Source organism: Zootoca vivipara, chromosome 12, assembly GCF_965207765.1.
Source record: "Zootoca vivipara chromosome 12, rZooViv2.hap1.1, whole genome shotgun sequence".
In the NCBI taxonomy this organism is placed as follows: Eukaryota; Metazoa; Chordata; class Lepidosauria; order Squamata; family Lacertidae; genus Zootoca; species Zootoca vivipara.
In genome coordinates, this window is record NC_142595.1 from 48,842,339 (window position 1) to 48,856,129 (window position 13,791).

General features: G+C 48.9%; 1 protein-coding gene across 1 annotated transcript in view; it reads right to left on the reverse strand.

The window, feature by feature from the left end:
• TGM1 (transglutaminase 1) overlaps window positions 1-12,658 on the reverse strand; it is a 52,342-nt gene extending 39,684 nt beyond the window's left edge. Inside the window, exon 1 of the mRNA XM_035135859.3 lies at window positions 12,527-12,658. The gene's annotated coding sequence lies outside the window, so the exon portion shown is untranslated. The remainder of the gene's footprint in view (window positions 1-12,526) is intronic.
• Window positions 12,659-13,791: the final 1,133 nt, after the last annotated feature.

Consider the following 13,791-nt stretch of genomic DNA (forward strand, 5'->3'; position numbering starts at 1 on the left):
TACCTCTTCCAAGTTACATTTCACATACTCCAATTATCCCAAATTTTAAATAGATATAAAAAAGGGTAATACTCATTAACATTACAGTGGAACCTCGGTTTATGAACACCTCGGTTTATGAATTTTCGGTTTATGAACACTGCAGACCCATCTGGAACGGATTAATTCATTTTCCATTACTTTCAATGGGAAAGTTCGCTTCAGTTTATGAACGCTTCAGTTTATGAACAGACTTCCGGAACCAATTACACCCATGCTTCAGTTTATGAACGCTTCAGTTTAAGTACTCCGCGGACCCATCTGGAATGGATTAATCCACTTTCCATTACTTTCAATGGGAAAGTTCGCTTCAGTTTATGAACGCTTCAGTTTAAGTACCCCGCGGACCGTCTGGAACAGATTAATCCACTTTCCATTACTTTCAATGGGAAAGTTCGCTTCAGTTTATGAACGCTTCAGTTTATGAACAGACTTCCGGAACCAATTGTGTTCATAAACCGAGGTACCACTGTACAAGTTTTGCTAATTCAACCCTGCTAGTGTAGTTATAAGGGACCCAGGTGGCGCTGTGGTTAAACCACTGAGCCTAGGGCTTGCTGATCAGAAGGTCGGCGGTTCGAATCCCTGTGACGGGGTGAACTCCCGTTGCTTGGTCCCAGCTCCTGCCAACCTAGCAGTTCGAAAGCACATCAAAGTGCAAGTAGATAAATAGGGACCGCTCCGGCGGGAAGGTAAACAGCGTTTCCGTGCACTGCTCTGGTTTGCCAGAAGCGGCTTTGTCATGCTGGCCACATGACCTGGAAGCTATACGCCGGCTCCCTCGGCCAATAATGCGAGATGAGAGCGCAACCCCAGAGTCGGTCACGACTGGACCTAATGGTCAGGGGTCCCTTTACCTTTTACCTTTAGTGTAGTTATATATTTACAATTATCCTTCAAATATTGTACAAATTTACTCCAGTCTTTTGGGGAAGCTTGAACACTCTGGTTTCGGATTTTCCCAGCCAGCTTCGCCAATTCTGCATATTCCATCATCTTCACCTGCCAGTCTTCTAAAGATAGTTTTCTATTTAAGTTACATTATAGTCCAAAGGCTATTCATCAGGAAATAAGGATTTGTTTCAAGTTTTTCATGTTTGCTAAAACTTAAGGTGTTTTTTTTAATTGTTTAACCACATCAGTTAACAAACATGGATACATATGCTATAACGTTATTGTTTTAGTTAAATAAATTGTTTAAACTGTTTTTAAGGAAATGATTATTTTTTCTCCTTCCAATAAGGTACAGCAGAAAAGTTGTCCAAATATAAACAGTTAACTTATTAAACCTCACAGTAATTTCATAATTATCGGTCTATGCATTTCTAATAGTATAACCAAATCTGTAATTTTTGATATAACTGTAAAAACTACTCTGAAAATTTATTATTATTCCAAAAAGGAAACCTTCACCTGCTTGTAAATATGAAGATAATACCAGCAAGAATGAGTCTTTCTTTAACATATACAGTATATATGATTTAAATCAAGTCTTACTGACTAGTGATTTAAATCGCGAAATATAAAGATAAAGATGGTGAATTTTATGATATGTGGTGGACATGTGAAAAAGTAAAAAGATTTTGGGAAATGATATATAATAAACTGAAAAAGATTTTTAAGTACCGTATATTCCGGCGTACAAGACGACTGGGTGTATAAGACGACCCCCAACTTTTCCAGTTAAAATATAGAGTTTGGGATATACTCGCTGTATAAAGAAATATGACCCAGTGTATAAGACGACCCCCGACTTTTGAGAAGATTTTCCTGGGTTAAAAAGTAGTCTTATACGCAGGAATATAGGTATACCTTTCCCAAAAAACCGGAGGCTTTTCTATTGGGACTAATAGGAGAGGAAATTGCAAAGGGAGATCAAAAATTATTTATGTATGCTACAACCGCGGCTAGGACTTTATTAGCCCAAAAATGGAAATTACAGAAGTTACCGACGATTGAGGAGTGGCAGACAAAAATGATGGACTATGCAGAGTTAGCAAAGTTGACCTGCGGGATCCGAAACCAGGGAGAGACAAAAAAGGAATGGAGTAAATTCGTGGACTATATGGAGAAGAACTGTAGAAGCTTAAAGACACTTGCAGGACTGAAACAAATCCTACAAATTGGTTTTAAATAGATGGACTAAAAGGAACTGCGAGATAAGAGTGGGAAAGAAAACCGAATGATGGGAGGGAAGGGAAGTCAAAGCTCGGCAGAGCAAACGATGTTTGTTTTTTGTTTGTTGTTGTTGCTCTTAGTTGTTGTTTTCATTGTTGTTTGATGTTGTTTATTTGAAAATTTAATAAAAATTATCTTTAAAAAATAATTTTAAAAGAGAGTTAAATCAAATCCACCTTGTCTCCGCCTGTCATCCTTGACCACTTGACCACTGGCTGGTGGGAGCCAGGCCACACTCAGGCCATACATTTAAAAGCGCCCTCCCCCTCCCAAAACTACAATTCCCAAAGGGGCCGAACCATCAACCCCTCTTCACGAGAGATGGCAAAACTGACGGCGCTGAAACTTGAATAGGGGCCTCTACAAATTTGAGATCTTTCAAAGAGACTGGAAACGTTTCCTAGTCTATATTTAAAGTTCATTCCTGTGTGTGATGAAGGCCGCAACGGGGTTTGAAGTGCAAGGAAATAGCAGAAGATATTCAGAAACCTGCTGGAGAGGAGGAAATTAGAACCTTAAAATACAATTGTATGTAATTTGGCTTATGAACATCGATGTTGGATGAGCACAGGAAGTCACTACAGGTTCGGTCGAATTGGAATAGAATTGCTGAGTAACAAACGTATTCCATATGGAAAAAAAGGAATAAAATATTATTATTTTAAAACTTCCTCTTCACAGGGAGCACTGGGAATTGTAGTTTTGCGAGGCGCCCTGAACAAACGGCAGTTCCCATAGTTCTTTGAGGGAAGCCATGACTGTTTAAAGCGGTGTCATGGTGCTCTAAATGACATTGGAGACCCACCGGTTCAAGAACAACGTTTGCCAACCTCGTGCCCTCCTGGTTTTTTTGGGAGTTGTAGTGCAAAGCACCGGATTGGCAAAATTTGCGACCCTCTAAGCCAGGCATCCCCAAACTGCGGCCCTCCAGATGTTTTGGCCTACAACTCCCATGATCCCTAGCTAACAGGACCAGTGGTTGGGGATGATGGGAATTGTAGTCCAAAACATCTGGAGGGCCGAAGTTTGGGGATGCCTGCTCTAAGCCATCTCTGGCCATCACCCTCGTTCTAATCTGCAAACAAAAAACACAAAAACAACAGTTCCCATCCCAGAGGACTCTGGAATCCGAGACCACGGTCTCCCCGTTTGCAAACATCTGGATGGGGGCTAGGCTAGGCTAGGCCGTCTTAAATGTTCTGGGATGAGGGTACCTGAAGGACAGGCGTTCTCTTACGAGCCTGACCGTCGGCCGAGATCAGACCCAGGGCAGCCCTTGTGGCCATGCTGCCTGGGGTTGCTATAGACCAGGCACCCCCAAACTTTGGCCCTCCCGATGTTTTGGACTACAATTCCCATCTTCCCCAACCACTGGTCCTGTTAGCTAGGGATCATGGGAGTTGTAGGCCAAAACATCTGGAGGGCCAAGTTTGCCAATAATAATAATAATAATAATAATATATTATTTATACCCCACCCATCTGGCCAGGTTCCCCCAGCCACTCTGGGCGGCTTCCAACAAAACATTAAAATACAGAAATCAAACATTAAAAGCTTCCCTAAACAGGGCTGCCTTGAGATGCCTTCTAAAGGTCTGGTAATTGTTGTTCTCTTTGACCTCTGATGGGAGGGCGTTCCACAGGGTGGGTGCCACTACCGAGAAGGCCCTCTGCCTGGTTCCCTGTAACTTGGCTTCTCGTAGCGAGGGAACCGCCAGAAGTCTCTCGGCGCTGGACCTCAATGTCTGGGCAGAACTATGCCTGAAATAAAATCTAAAATATCTGGAGGGCGCCAGGTTGGAGAAGGCAGGATCCTGGACTCTGTGAATCCCAAGGACCTTGGCTATAATGCTCACAGGCTGTGGACAGTGTACATTTAAAGCAGACAATGTCCCTCCAAAGAACCTTGGGAACCGTAGTTTACCTGCCACAGAGCTACAGTCCCCAGCAAACTACAGTTCCCAGAATTCTTTGGAAGAAGCAAGGGGCTTTGAAGGTGCTCTGTCACTGAGCTATGACCCTCTCTCCTTCCTCCACCTCATTTCTAAGAATGTGTCTAGGGGAAAACCCAAAATCTTGGCTGTGCTGACCCAGACCCTCCTCCCAAAGAGAGCCAGACACCCTGGAATTTGCCTCCTTTTAACCCAATGCCCTGGGATTTCGTTTTGTTTTCCAGGCTGTCTTCCCCTTTATGCGTGCAAATATTTCCTGACTCAGCGTCAGCGGTGCTGTCCGGTGACTTTGGACACGAGGGCCCCCATATCCAAGCCTTCTTGTCGATGTGGAAATCTGAGGGGAGGGTCACGCGGTGGGCAAAAAAAGGGCTAGGCGGTCGACACCCCAGAACATATTGGGTGACCTCTGCCCGCCTGCCCTCTGCTCTAGCTGACATGACTCCAGATGTGGACAGATGTTTCAAAGGAGGAAGGGAGGGACGTCAGGAGTTGGGAGCAGGAGGCCGAGGGGCCTTGCGTCCAGCAGGGATGGCGAAAGAGAGAAAACGATTCCAAAACGCTTTCGGAAAGCTGGAATTGGCTTAAAGGAATTGGCTACATCCAAGGCCTTGGGTATTTCCACGCACGTTGAAAACAGGACTTTGGGAAGAGGCCACACAGCAAAGTGGAAGGGCGGAAGGTCCCTGTTGAAATCCCTGTTATCTCCAGGAAGGGCCTGTCTGATATGCTACTCCCAAGAATAACAGCTCAGGGGAAAAGGTGGGTGATGAATCTCACAGGAACGACAAGAACAGTTCTGAGTTGGGTGGGTCAACATCCAGAGGACCAGATAGCTGAGGCTGCCTGAGGGCTTGGGGTGCTGCTGCCTGTCAGAGCACGCTATGCTTAGATAAGTTGGGCCATTGATCCACCCAGCCCTGTGCTGTCTACACTGACTGGTAGCAGCTCTCTAGGGTTTCAGACGACGTTTCTTTTGCAAGTGTTTCCTGGAGGTGCCTTGCTTTTTATTGTCACAAGCTGATCCTGCAACGAGGGCCGCTTTCACAAACCCACTCCTGATATTTTGCACCCAGCGATCCTGGAACTGTAGGGCTGGAAGGGACCCCGAGGGTCATCTAGTCCAGTGTTTCTCAACCAGTGTGCCTCCAGATGTTTTGGGACTATAACTCCCATCATCCCTAGCTAGCAAGACCAGTGGTCAGGAATGATGGGAGTTGTAGTCCCAAAACATCTGGAGGCACACTGGTTGAGAAACACTGATCTAGTCCAACCCCCCTCCAATGCAGGAATCTTTTGCCCAACGTGGGACTCGAACCCACGACCCTGAGATTAAGAGTCTCCTGCTTTACCGGTGCGAATCTGCCTTTTGCCACAGCATTTTGATGCTGCGCTGTCCATCCTTTCCCAAAAAATATCCACACACAAAAAGGTCAAGGCTTGAGTCTGGGTGGAATATTCCTGCCCCCCCCCAAATGTACTTTATGCTTTCGTTTTAGACCTTTCCGCTCTTCCGTGCTGCCTTCAGGGCACCTGGCGCAACCCCAGCGAAAAGCTAAAAATGATAAATCTGTTGACAATTAAAACCGCAGTTGGCTGTTAACATAATGAGGCATCGTACAACCTGCTGCTCAAGCGGCGTTAAAAAACAATATCCATAATGATTAAGCAAACAACTTTACTCGCTTTGGAAAGTGTAAACACAGTAGACTGTTCCTGACGCCCTAAAGACAACAGAGACGGCACTAAGGAAACATCCCAACCTTTCCCTCGTAGGCGCGTGTTAGTGGAACTCATAGCGGGGGGGGGGTGCCACCACAAAGAAGGCCCTGCATCTGGGAGCCACCCACTTCCAAAGGTGGAAGATCCTTCCTGGTGCTTTCCAAAGGTGGAAGCACCGGATGTCTGGGGACTTCCCTCCATCGACAGGCAGGTTCCTAAGAGAAATACAGCACCCCCCAACATGGCGCTCTCCAGATGGGGGCAGATGGGGGTTGTGGTCCCTCTGGAGGGGCCCCCAGGTCATTTAAGGATGGTACACACAGGAATTTACATCTTTATCCTTGTTTGTTTCTTTATAGGGCCATTATCAGCTTCGCCGGGCTCAAGAGGAGCTTGCCCCGAGGAGCTTACAATCTGCTGGAACAAGCCAAGGGCCTAAAGAGTGGGTCACCTAGAATCTTCTGGGAAGCCCGGCAGCAGGGCATCGAGAGCAAGAACCTGTTATTGCTGCTGCTCCATGGTCAATGGCTAGCATCCAGAGCCCTGTGTCCTCTGATCTGGGATAGTTGTCCAAGGTGGTAGCCTTATTTTCCATATGATGTGGCCAAGCATTTCTCAAACGATGCCTTAGGAGGTAGCATGGAACATTCAGTTCACGCAGCATGGGGCAATGGGAGGGGGAGGGGGGCTCAGAATTCATATACAGAGTGTCTGGAGTCTGGATCAGGCTAAAGGCCCATCGAGTCCAGCATCTCAACTGGTTCTTGACTGAAATAAATAAATACGTATCCAGCATTCTGTCCTCACAGCAGCCAGCCAGATCCTCATTACTGATCTCTCTCTCTCTCTCTTTCTCTTTCTCTCTCTCTTTCTCTCTCTCTTTCTCTCTCTCTTTCTCTCCGTCACTGCGTCCAGTGGCAGCGAGTTCCGCAGCCCAACTGCTCTCCGGGCGAAGAAAGACTTTGCTTTGTGAGGCCCGAATCTCCCAACATTCAGCTTCGTGGGATGCCTGCGAGTTTCGGCGTTGTGGGAGAACAGCTTTTCTCCGTTTCTCTGTCGTAATTTTTACTCGCCTCTCTCATTCCCTCCCTCAGTTGCCTCTTTTCTCTAAACCTCCACTCAGCAGGCCCGGGAATGTCACTATCTTTGAGAGCTTGTTCCCATGACCACCAAGTAGCATGCTTGAAATACCTCCGCCTTGCACAAATCCTGCCCAGGCCACTTTGGGTAAGACCGCAGAGTCCTCGGCTGAACATTTCCTATGCCAACCCGAAAGCTAACAAGCACTTTGTGGCAGCCTTGATGAACGTCCAACAGGGAAGAAATATGAACATCCTTATCTACAAAGACGCATTTCGCAAGGTATTAATGCAGGGACTCCCTAGGGTGCTGGGCTGGGCTCTCGTTTCAAGCACCTGCGAATTGTGTCTGTGCCCCTTCCTTGGAGGTTTTTAAGCAGAGGTTGGATGGCCACCTGCCATGGATGCTTTAGCTGAGATCATAGAATCATAGAATCATAGAGTTGGAAGAGACCACAAGGGCCATCCAGTCCAACCCCCTGCCAAGCAGGAAACACCATCAAAGCATTCTTGACATATGCCTGTCAAGCCTCTGCTTAAAGACCTCCAAAGAAGGAGACTCCACTACACTCCTTGGCAGCAAATTCCACTGCCGAACAGCTCTTACTGTCAGGAAATTCTTCCTAATGTTTAGATGGAATCTTCTTTCTTTCTTCAGATCCCTGCATTGCCGGGGGTGGTGGACTAGATGAACCTTGGGATCCCTTCCAACCATGATTTAGGGGTGCATCGAGATGGAATCCGTTTAGCAGCACCCCGGTGTTTGTCTTCTTCAACAAGGGCTGCGGCTCAGTCGCTGGGCATCTGCTTTGAATGCAGAAAGCCCCAGGTTCCAATCCAGGTAAGGCTGACAGTCCTGCAGTGCTGCTGCCAGTCCGAGCAGGCAGCCCTGACCTTGATGATGAATCCATTCGTTATAAGGCAGCTTCCCGATGTTCCCACCCAGCCCAGGAGTCTCGGGGGGGTGGGGGGTGGGGAGGAAGAGGGCTGCTGCAGGTTGGCTTCCCCCTGCACGGAAAGAAAAGCACTCTGCCCATGCTCAGGGGCCCTCTTGGTGAGATCCAGAGAATTAACTTCCTCTCTCATCAGGATGGCTGAACAGGTGGTGGATTTCCTCGGGGCCTGGAATGCAGGAAGCAGCTGAAGGCGCGGCTGAGGCGAAGGACTTGCATGTGCTTTGGGAGGACTGAAGGCTTGGGAATATCCTTTCCCAGGAAAAAGTTGCTCATCTCCCAAGGTGCCCCACCCACCTGCTGGCCAGGTAGCCAATGGGGACGGGCTCCGTGGAACTAATGATGGTGCCGAGGTGTGCGAATGGTGAGGTTTGCCGGTTCAGCTGGATGGAGCAGGTGAAACTGAGTTTCTGGTTGGGCCATTAGCCGTAATGAAGCAAGAGCTAAGCAAGCCCTGGGGCCAAATCAGGGAACCCAGGAGTCCTGGCTTGCAATCCTTTTCCCAACAGCAGGTGGAGGTTCGTGAAGAACGCCAGGGTCCTCAATCCAGGCTTGCCATATCTCCCCCCAAAAAAAATCTCTCGCAAGGCCTTCAAACAACGACACGGCGGGCAGATATCCAACAGGCGCAGCTCCCTCCGTGATGGGGAGGAAAAAATCTGCCTCTCCTGAACTTTTGCCTGCCACACAGGAGACCTGCTAGAAGGGAGGCCTGTCAAAGCAGCTCTCTTGCTTTTGGAGCGGGTTGGGCTAAACTTTGAGGCCCCCTTCCAACTAAGGACCGAGGAACAGAAAGTGGAAGTCGGCTGAGGAAACGCTCCGTTCTAATTTTCGTTTGGGTGCTGCCTTATTTATTTTTAAGAGTTATACAGTGGTACCTCGGTTTACAAACACAATTGGTTCCGGAAGTCTGTACTTAACCTGAAGCGAACTTTCCCACTGAAAGTAATGGAAAATGGATTAATCCGTTCCAGACAGTCCGTGGAGTACTTAAACTGAAGCGTACTTAACCTGAAGCGAACGTTCCCATACCAGTAGAAAGTAATGGAAAGTGGATTAATCTGTTCCAGACGGGTCCGCGGAGTACTCAAGCTGAAGCGTACTTAACCCGAGGTATAAGTGTAATTGGTTCCGGAAGTCCGTCCTTAACCTGAAGCGTACTTAACCTGAAGTGAACTTTCCCATTGAAAGTAATGGAAAGTGGATTAATCCGTTCCAGACAGGTCCGCAGAATACTTAAACTAAACATACTCAAACCGAGGCATGCTTAAACCGAGGTATGACTATATTTACGGTCAAAGGAGCTGTACAGTTCCGTCCACAAACACATATGCTGAAGAAATAAAGAAATAAACCCCAGCAGAGAAACGGGGCTGCAACTTCACCCCAGAAGAGAGCATTTCTGAGCGTGTGCAAGGGAAGCATTTCATGTTCAATAGATTATTGTATTTTAATGTTCTGTTGGAAGCCGCCCAGAGTGTCTGGGGAAACCCAGCCAGATGGGCGGGGTATAAATAATAAATAATAAATTATTATTATTATTACGCTTCTTTCCATGCACGGTATCACACCAGACAGAGGCGGCTTCTAGGCCAGAAACCGCAGCTTACAAACTGCTCCATCTATTCAGAAGCAAACCATTAAAAAAAAATGCAAGGAGCTTCCTGTAACTCCACACACAGCACCCCAAATAAGTGAACTCAGCAGGGGCTATCTGAGGGCCCCCCTCCTCCAAAACGGCTCGCCCTCTTCCTCAGCACCCCCAAAACCCCTGCACCACCAACTGAATCAGGTATCACCCCTCCCCAACCTTGGCTGCTTTAGAGATCTTCCCCTTCCAGATCTCCAGATCTTAAGGCTTGCATCAGCTCTCACGCCCTCTCCTGTTGCTAGATTTCCTTTCCCTTGGCCGTGTGACCAGGGCGATGGGGCTGGGTCCCAGAGGTTCAGCGCCCGCCTTTCATGCAGAAGGTCCCACCAGGCTTAACCCCTGGTGGGATCCCTGGGGAGGGCTGGGAGAGATCCCGACCTGAAACTCTGGAGAGCCACTGCTGCTGCTGCCAGCCAGAGCAGGCAATGCTGGATCCCAATGATCTCTGACTCAGGAGAGGGCAGCATCCTACGTTTCCTAGGACCTACTGAATGATTCGGCCCTGGTTTCTGGGAGGTTGCTGCCTCCGAATCGCTCCAAACAGCCTCCGTTGCAAATCCATTTCTAAAAACCCCTCTTCATGCGGCCAGGCATGTTCAACAGGTAGATCGTGATCTACCAGTAGATCACTGGATGTCTGTGGTAGATAACCGGGTCCCCACCCCAAGAATCTAAAAAACTTTGGCTCCCCTAAAACAAGCTCAACATCTTTGCCCTGCACCCCTAAAAAAACGGGGCCTTCCTCCCTAAAAAAAGCTCAACAACTTTGAGCTGAACCCCAAAAAAGGGGGTAGATCACTGTGAGTAGATCGCGGGCTCTTGGAAGTTGGCCACCCCTGAAGTAGCCCATTAAATACCCAAAATTACCAAGCACACCCCTTCGCCTGCTTTCGGGCCACACTCCAGAACAGGGCAGAGTAAAAAATATTATTATTATTATTATTATTATTATTATTATTATTATTATTATTATACCTCACCCATCTGACTGGGTTGCCCCAGCCACTTTCAGCGGCTTCTGACAGATATAAAAATAGAACAAAAACTTTTAACATTTAAAAGCTTCCCTCTATAGGGCCCCTGTAAAGGAAATTCCCTGTTCAGTCGTGGAACATCCCCAAGTGCCCTGGGCAAGTCTCTCTCCATTTTGGCCAAACCCGCCTTGCAGGGCTGTTGTTGTGGAATCTTTGCAAAACGCGAAGGTGTCCCCTTACCCGCCCTGTCCTCCTGACATGCAGGATCGGAAAGAAATATTTATTTAAAAGAGAGAGAGAGAGGTGAGGGGGAAGCTCTATTTTCCACCTTCAAAGCCCACACAGCCCCGCAATGTCTCCTCCGTCTCAGATTCCTCCAGCTGAGATTAGCAGCTCATTCATTTCCTTCGCCGCACCAACACCCGCAGCTCATCTGCATCGCCTGGCACCCTCCTCTGCCCCTTGGCACCGCTGCCCTGCCCTTTCCCTAGCACCCATCAAGAGGGAGGTGCCCTCCCAAACAAGGCTCACCCGTCTCTAACAACTTGCAAATCCTCACCGGGGAATCGCCGCCACCAAACAAGAACTGACATCATTTAACTGGGGCTGCCTTACGACCGAGTCAGATTCTTGCTCCATCCCGCTCTGTGTTGTCCACACTGGCCGGCAGCATCTCCTATTATTGCACTTGTTTGGGGTGCCCATTCTGCTGAGTGGGGCCAGGGACCTCTGCCCCAAAGCCCTGAGCTGGCCACCTAATACATTTGGACCCCACCCCAGTTCTGTGAGTCCCACCCCCCCCAAAAAAAAACTTCTCCAGCATTGCATCACTGGGAAAGTCACTTCTTACAAACCCTCAAAATGTTTTCAGTGCTCGCCTCCCCAGCACCTACACACACCTCCCGGTCATTCATACTGACCCCCTCTCTCTGACATGAGACCCTCCTGAACCCTCTTCCATGCCCCCCCCCCTGCGTTACCAAAAACGCACGTCTCTTTCCAGGCGTTTTCTCCAACTCTTCCTTCAACTCCCAAAAAACCTTCGCCATGCGCAGATGTCTCCATTCACACCTGTGACTGCCCTGTCCTCCCCTGTCCCGACTAGACCCACCCCACCCCCCTGGCTCACCCCCTCACTGATCTTCCAGGCCAACTCTCACCCCCCTTAAATATATAGCCATGTTCAAATATATTAAAGGATGCCATATAGAGGAGGGTGAAAGGTTGTTTTCTGCTGCTCCAGAGAAGCGGACACGGAGCAATGGATTCAAACTACAAGAAAGAAGATTCCACCTAAACATTAGGAAGAACTTCCTGACAGTAAGAGCTGTTCGGCAGTGGAATTTGCTGCCAAGGAGTGTGGTGGAGTCTCCTTCTTTGGAGGTCTTTAAGCAGAGGCTTGACAGGCATATGTCAAGAATGCTTTGATGGCGTTTCCTGCTTGGCAGGGGGTTGGACTGGATGGCCCTTGTGGTCTCTTCCAACTCTATGATTCTATGATAAAAACAACAACCCCATCTTTCAAAGGAATGCTTAAGATCTAGAGACCTATCACAACTTCTCCGGAGTTTTAAAACCCGCAGGCACACACTTTAGATCGCTCTTTCGCCCCACTGACTTGCGGAACTCCCCTCTTGCGGACCAAGCACCCCCACAGCCCACCCCCACTCCTGGCACCAACACCCACACCGGCACTCTCGCCACCCCCCTCCCCAAATACACAGCATGAGCAACAAAGTATCTCTTTCCTCCACTGATCCCTGGACGCCCCTCCAGAGGGTCCAATACCCCTCGGGCTCCATCCGTGCCCCCTGGCACACACCCCCTTCCCGTGCCCCCTGGCGCGCCCTTCCAAACTCTCAGCGAAGCCATCCTTTGCTCCCATCCCGCGGTCCCCTGGGCGCCCCTTTGCGGATCCCGCGCATGGCCAGGGCGCGCTCTCCCCTTGGCACCGAGGGCGCACCCAGCCTGGCACCCACCTGGCACTCAGCAGCCGAGGTCGAGCGGCTCCCGTCTGGCCTCTGCCTCTCCCCGGAGCTCTCTGAAGTGGAGAGGGCTCTGCCAGCGCCTGTCTTCTGTCAGGAGCGCGGGGTGGAGCCGCCTGGGTTGGGTGTCACAACTATGAGAAACATCCGGGGAGGGAAAGGCACCTCTTGCACCACGGCCGGGTAAAGGGGGGGGGAGGCATCCTCCCTCGTCCTCCTCTCTTGCCATGTGGGGGGCTGGCACGGTGCCCATCAGGGGGAGTCAAGGGGGAGGCGAGCAGGAGGGGATAAACTGGCCGGCCGGGCTGTGGATCTGCAAGGAGATGGGGTGGGGTGGGGGTGGGGGTACAGGGCTTCCCCAGAAATGGGCACATCCATATTTTGCATCCTGCCTTTCCTCCAGACCAAGGAAGTTAAAACCGTGTAGAGGAAAAACTCAAAGTTAAAAGCATGTTGTTGTTTTATTTAAAAAGTCACAAACACTAATAGAATCAAAACAACATTTAAAAAAACCCCCAAGTCTATCACGTCTCTGCAACATGTCTCAAACACGTTTCTACCCTTCCCAAAATAATTTTGGGAAGTGTAGGTTGCTAAGGGTGCCGGGAACTGTAGCTCTGCGAGGGGTGGATTGCAGTTTGCAGGATTCCCGGTGTATGGGTGTGAATTCTGCTTGAGAGGCGAGTTTTGGCACTGAAGTCTCGGTTGTGTACAAAGATGTGTCTAATAATAATAATAATAATAATAATAATAATAATAATAATAATGTCATAATAAAATCGTACTGTGGGAGTCTTTCTCTCGGCCCTACCTAGAGATGTCGGCGATTGAATTTGGGACCCTCTATCCGTGGCACAAGGCTGCACCCTGCATTTTAGACACGGCACCGAGAAGCGGGGTTGGACCATCCTTCCAACTCTGTGTTTCTAATTATTTATTGCCACCAGATTTCCTGCCGTGGCACCAGAGCGGATGACACTTTGCACATGCACTGAGAAAAGTGGCGGAGAGGAGACCCGCTGAATAAAACCGCAAATACAAATCTACAGTATAAGAACATCAGGAACACTGTGTAGTGTTCTGGTCGCCTCGACTGAAAACGGATATTGTTGAGCTGGAAAACGTTCAGAAAAGGGCAACAAAAATGATCAAGGTGGTGGCAGCCAGCTGGCAGCGGAGGGTGGAGGCTGGGCACCCAGAAGAAAAAAATTGCAGGTGCCTGCCCCCCCGTCCCCCCTGGAGTTGGCGCCCTTGCCATC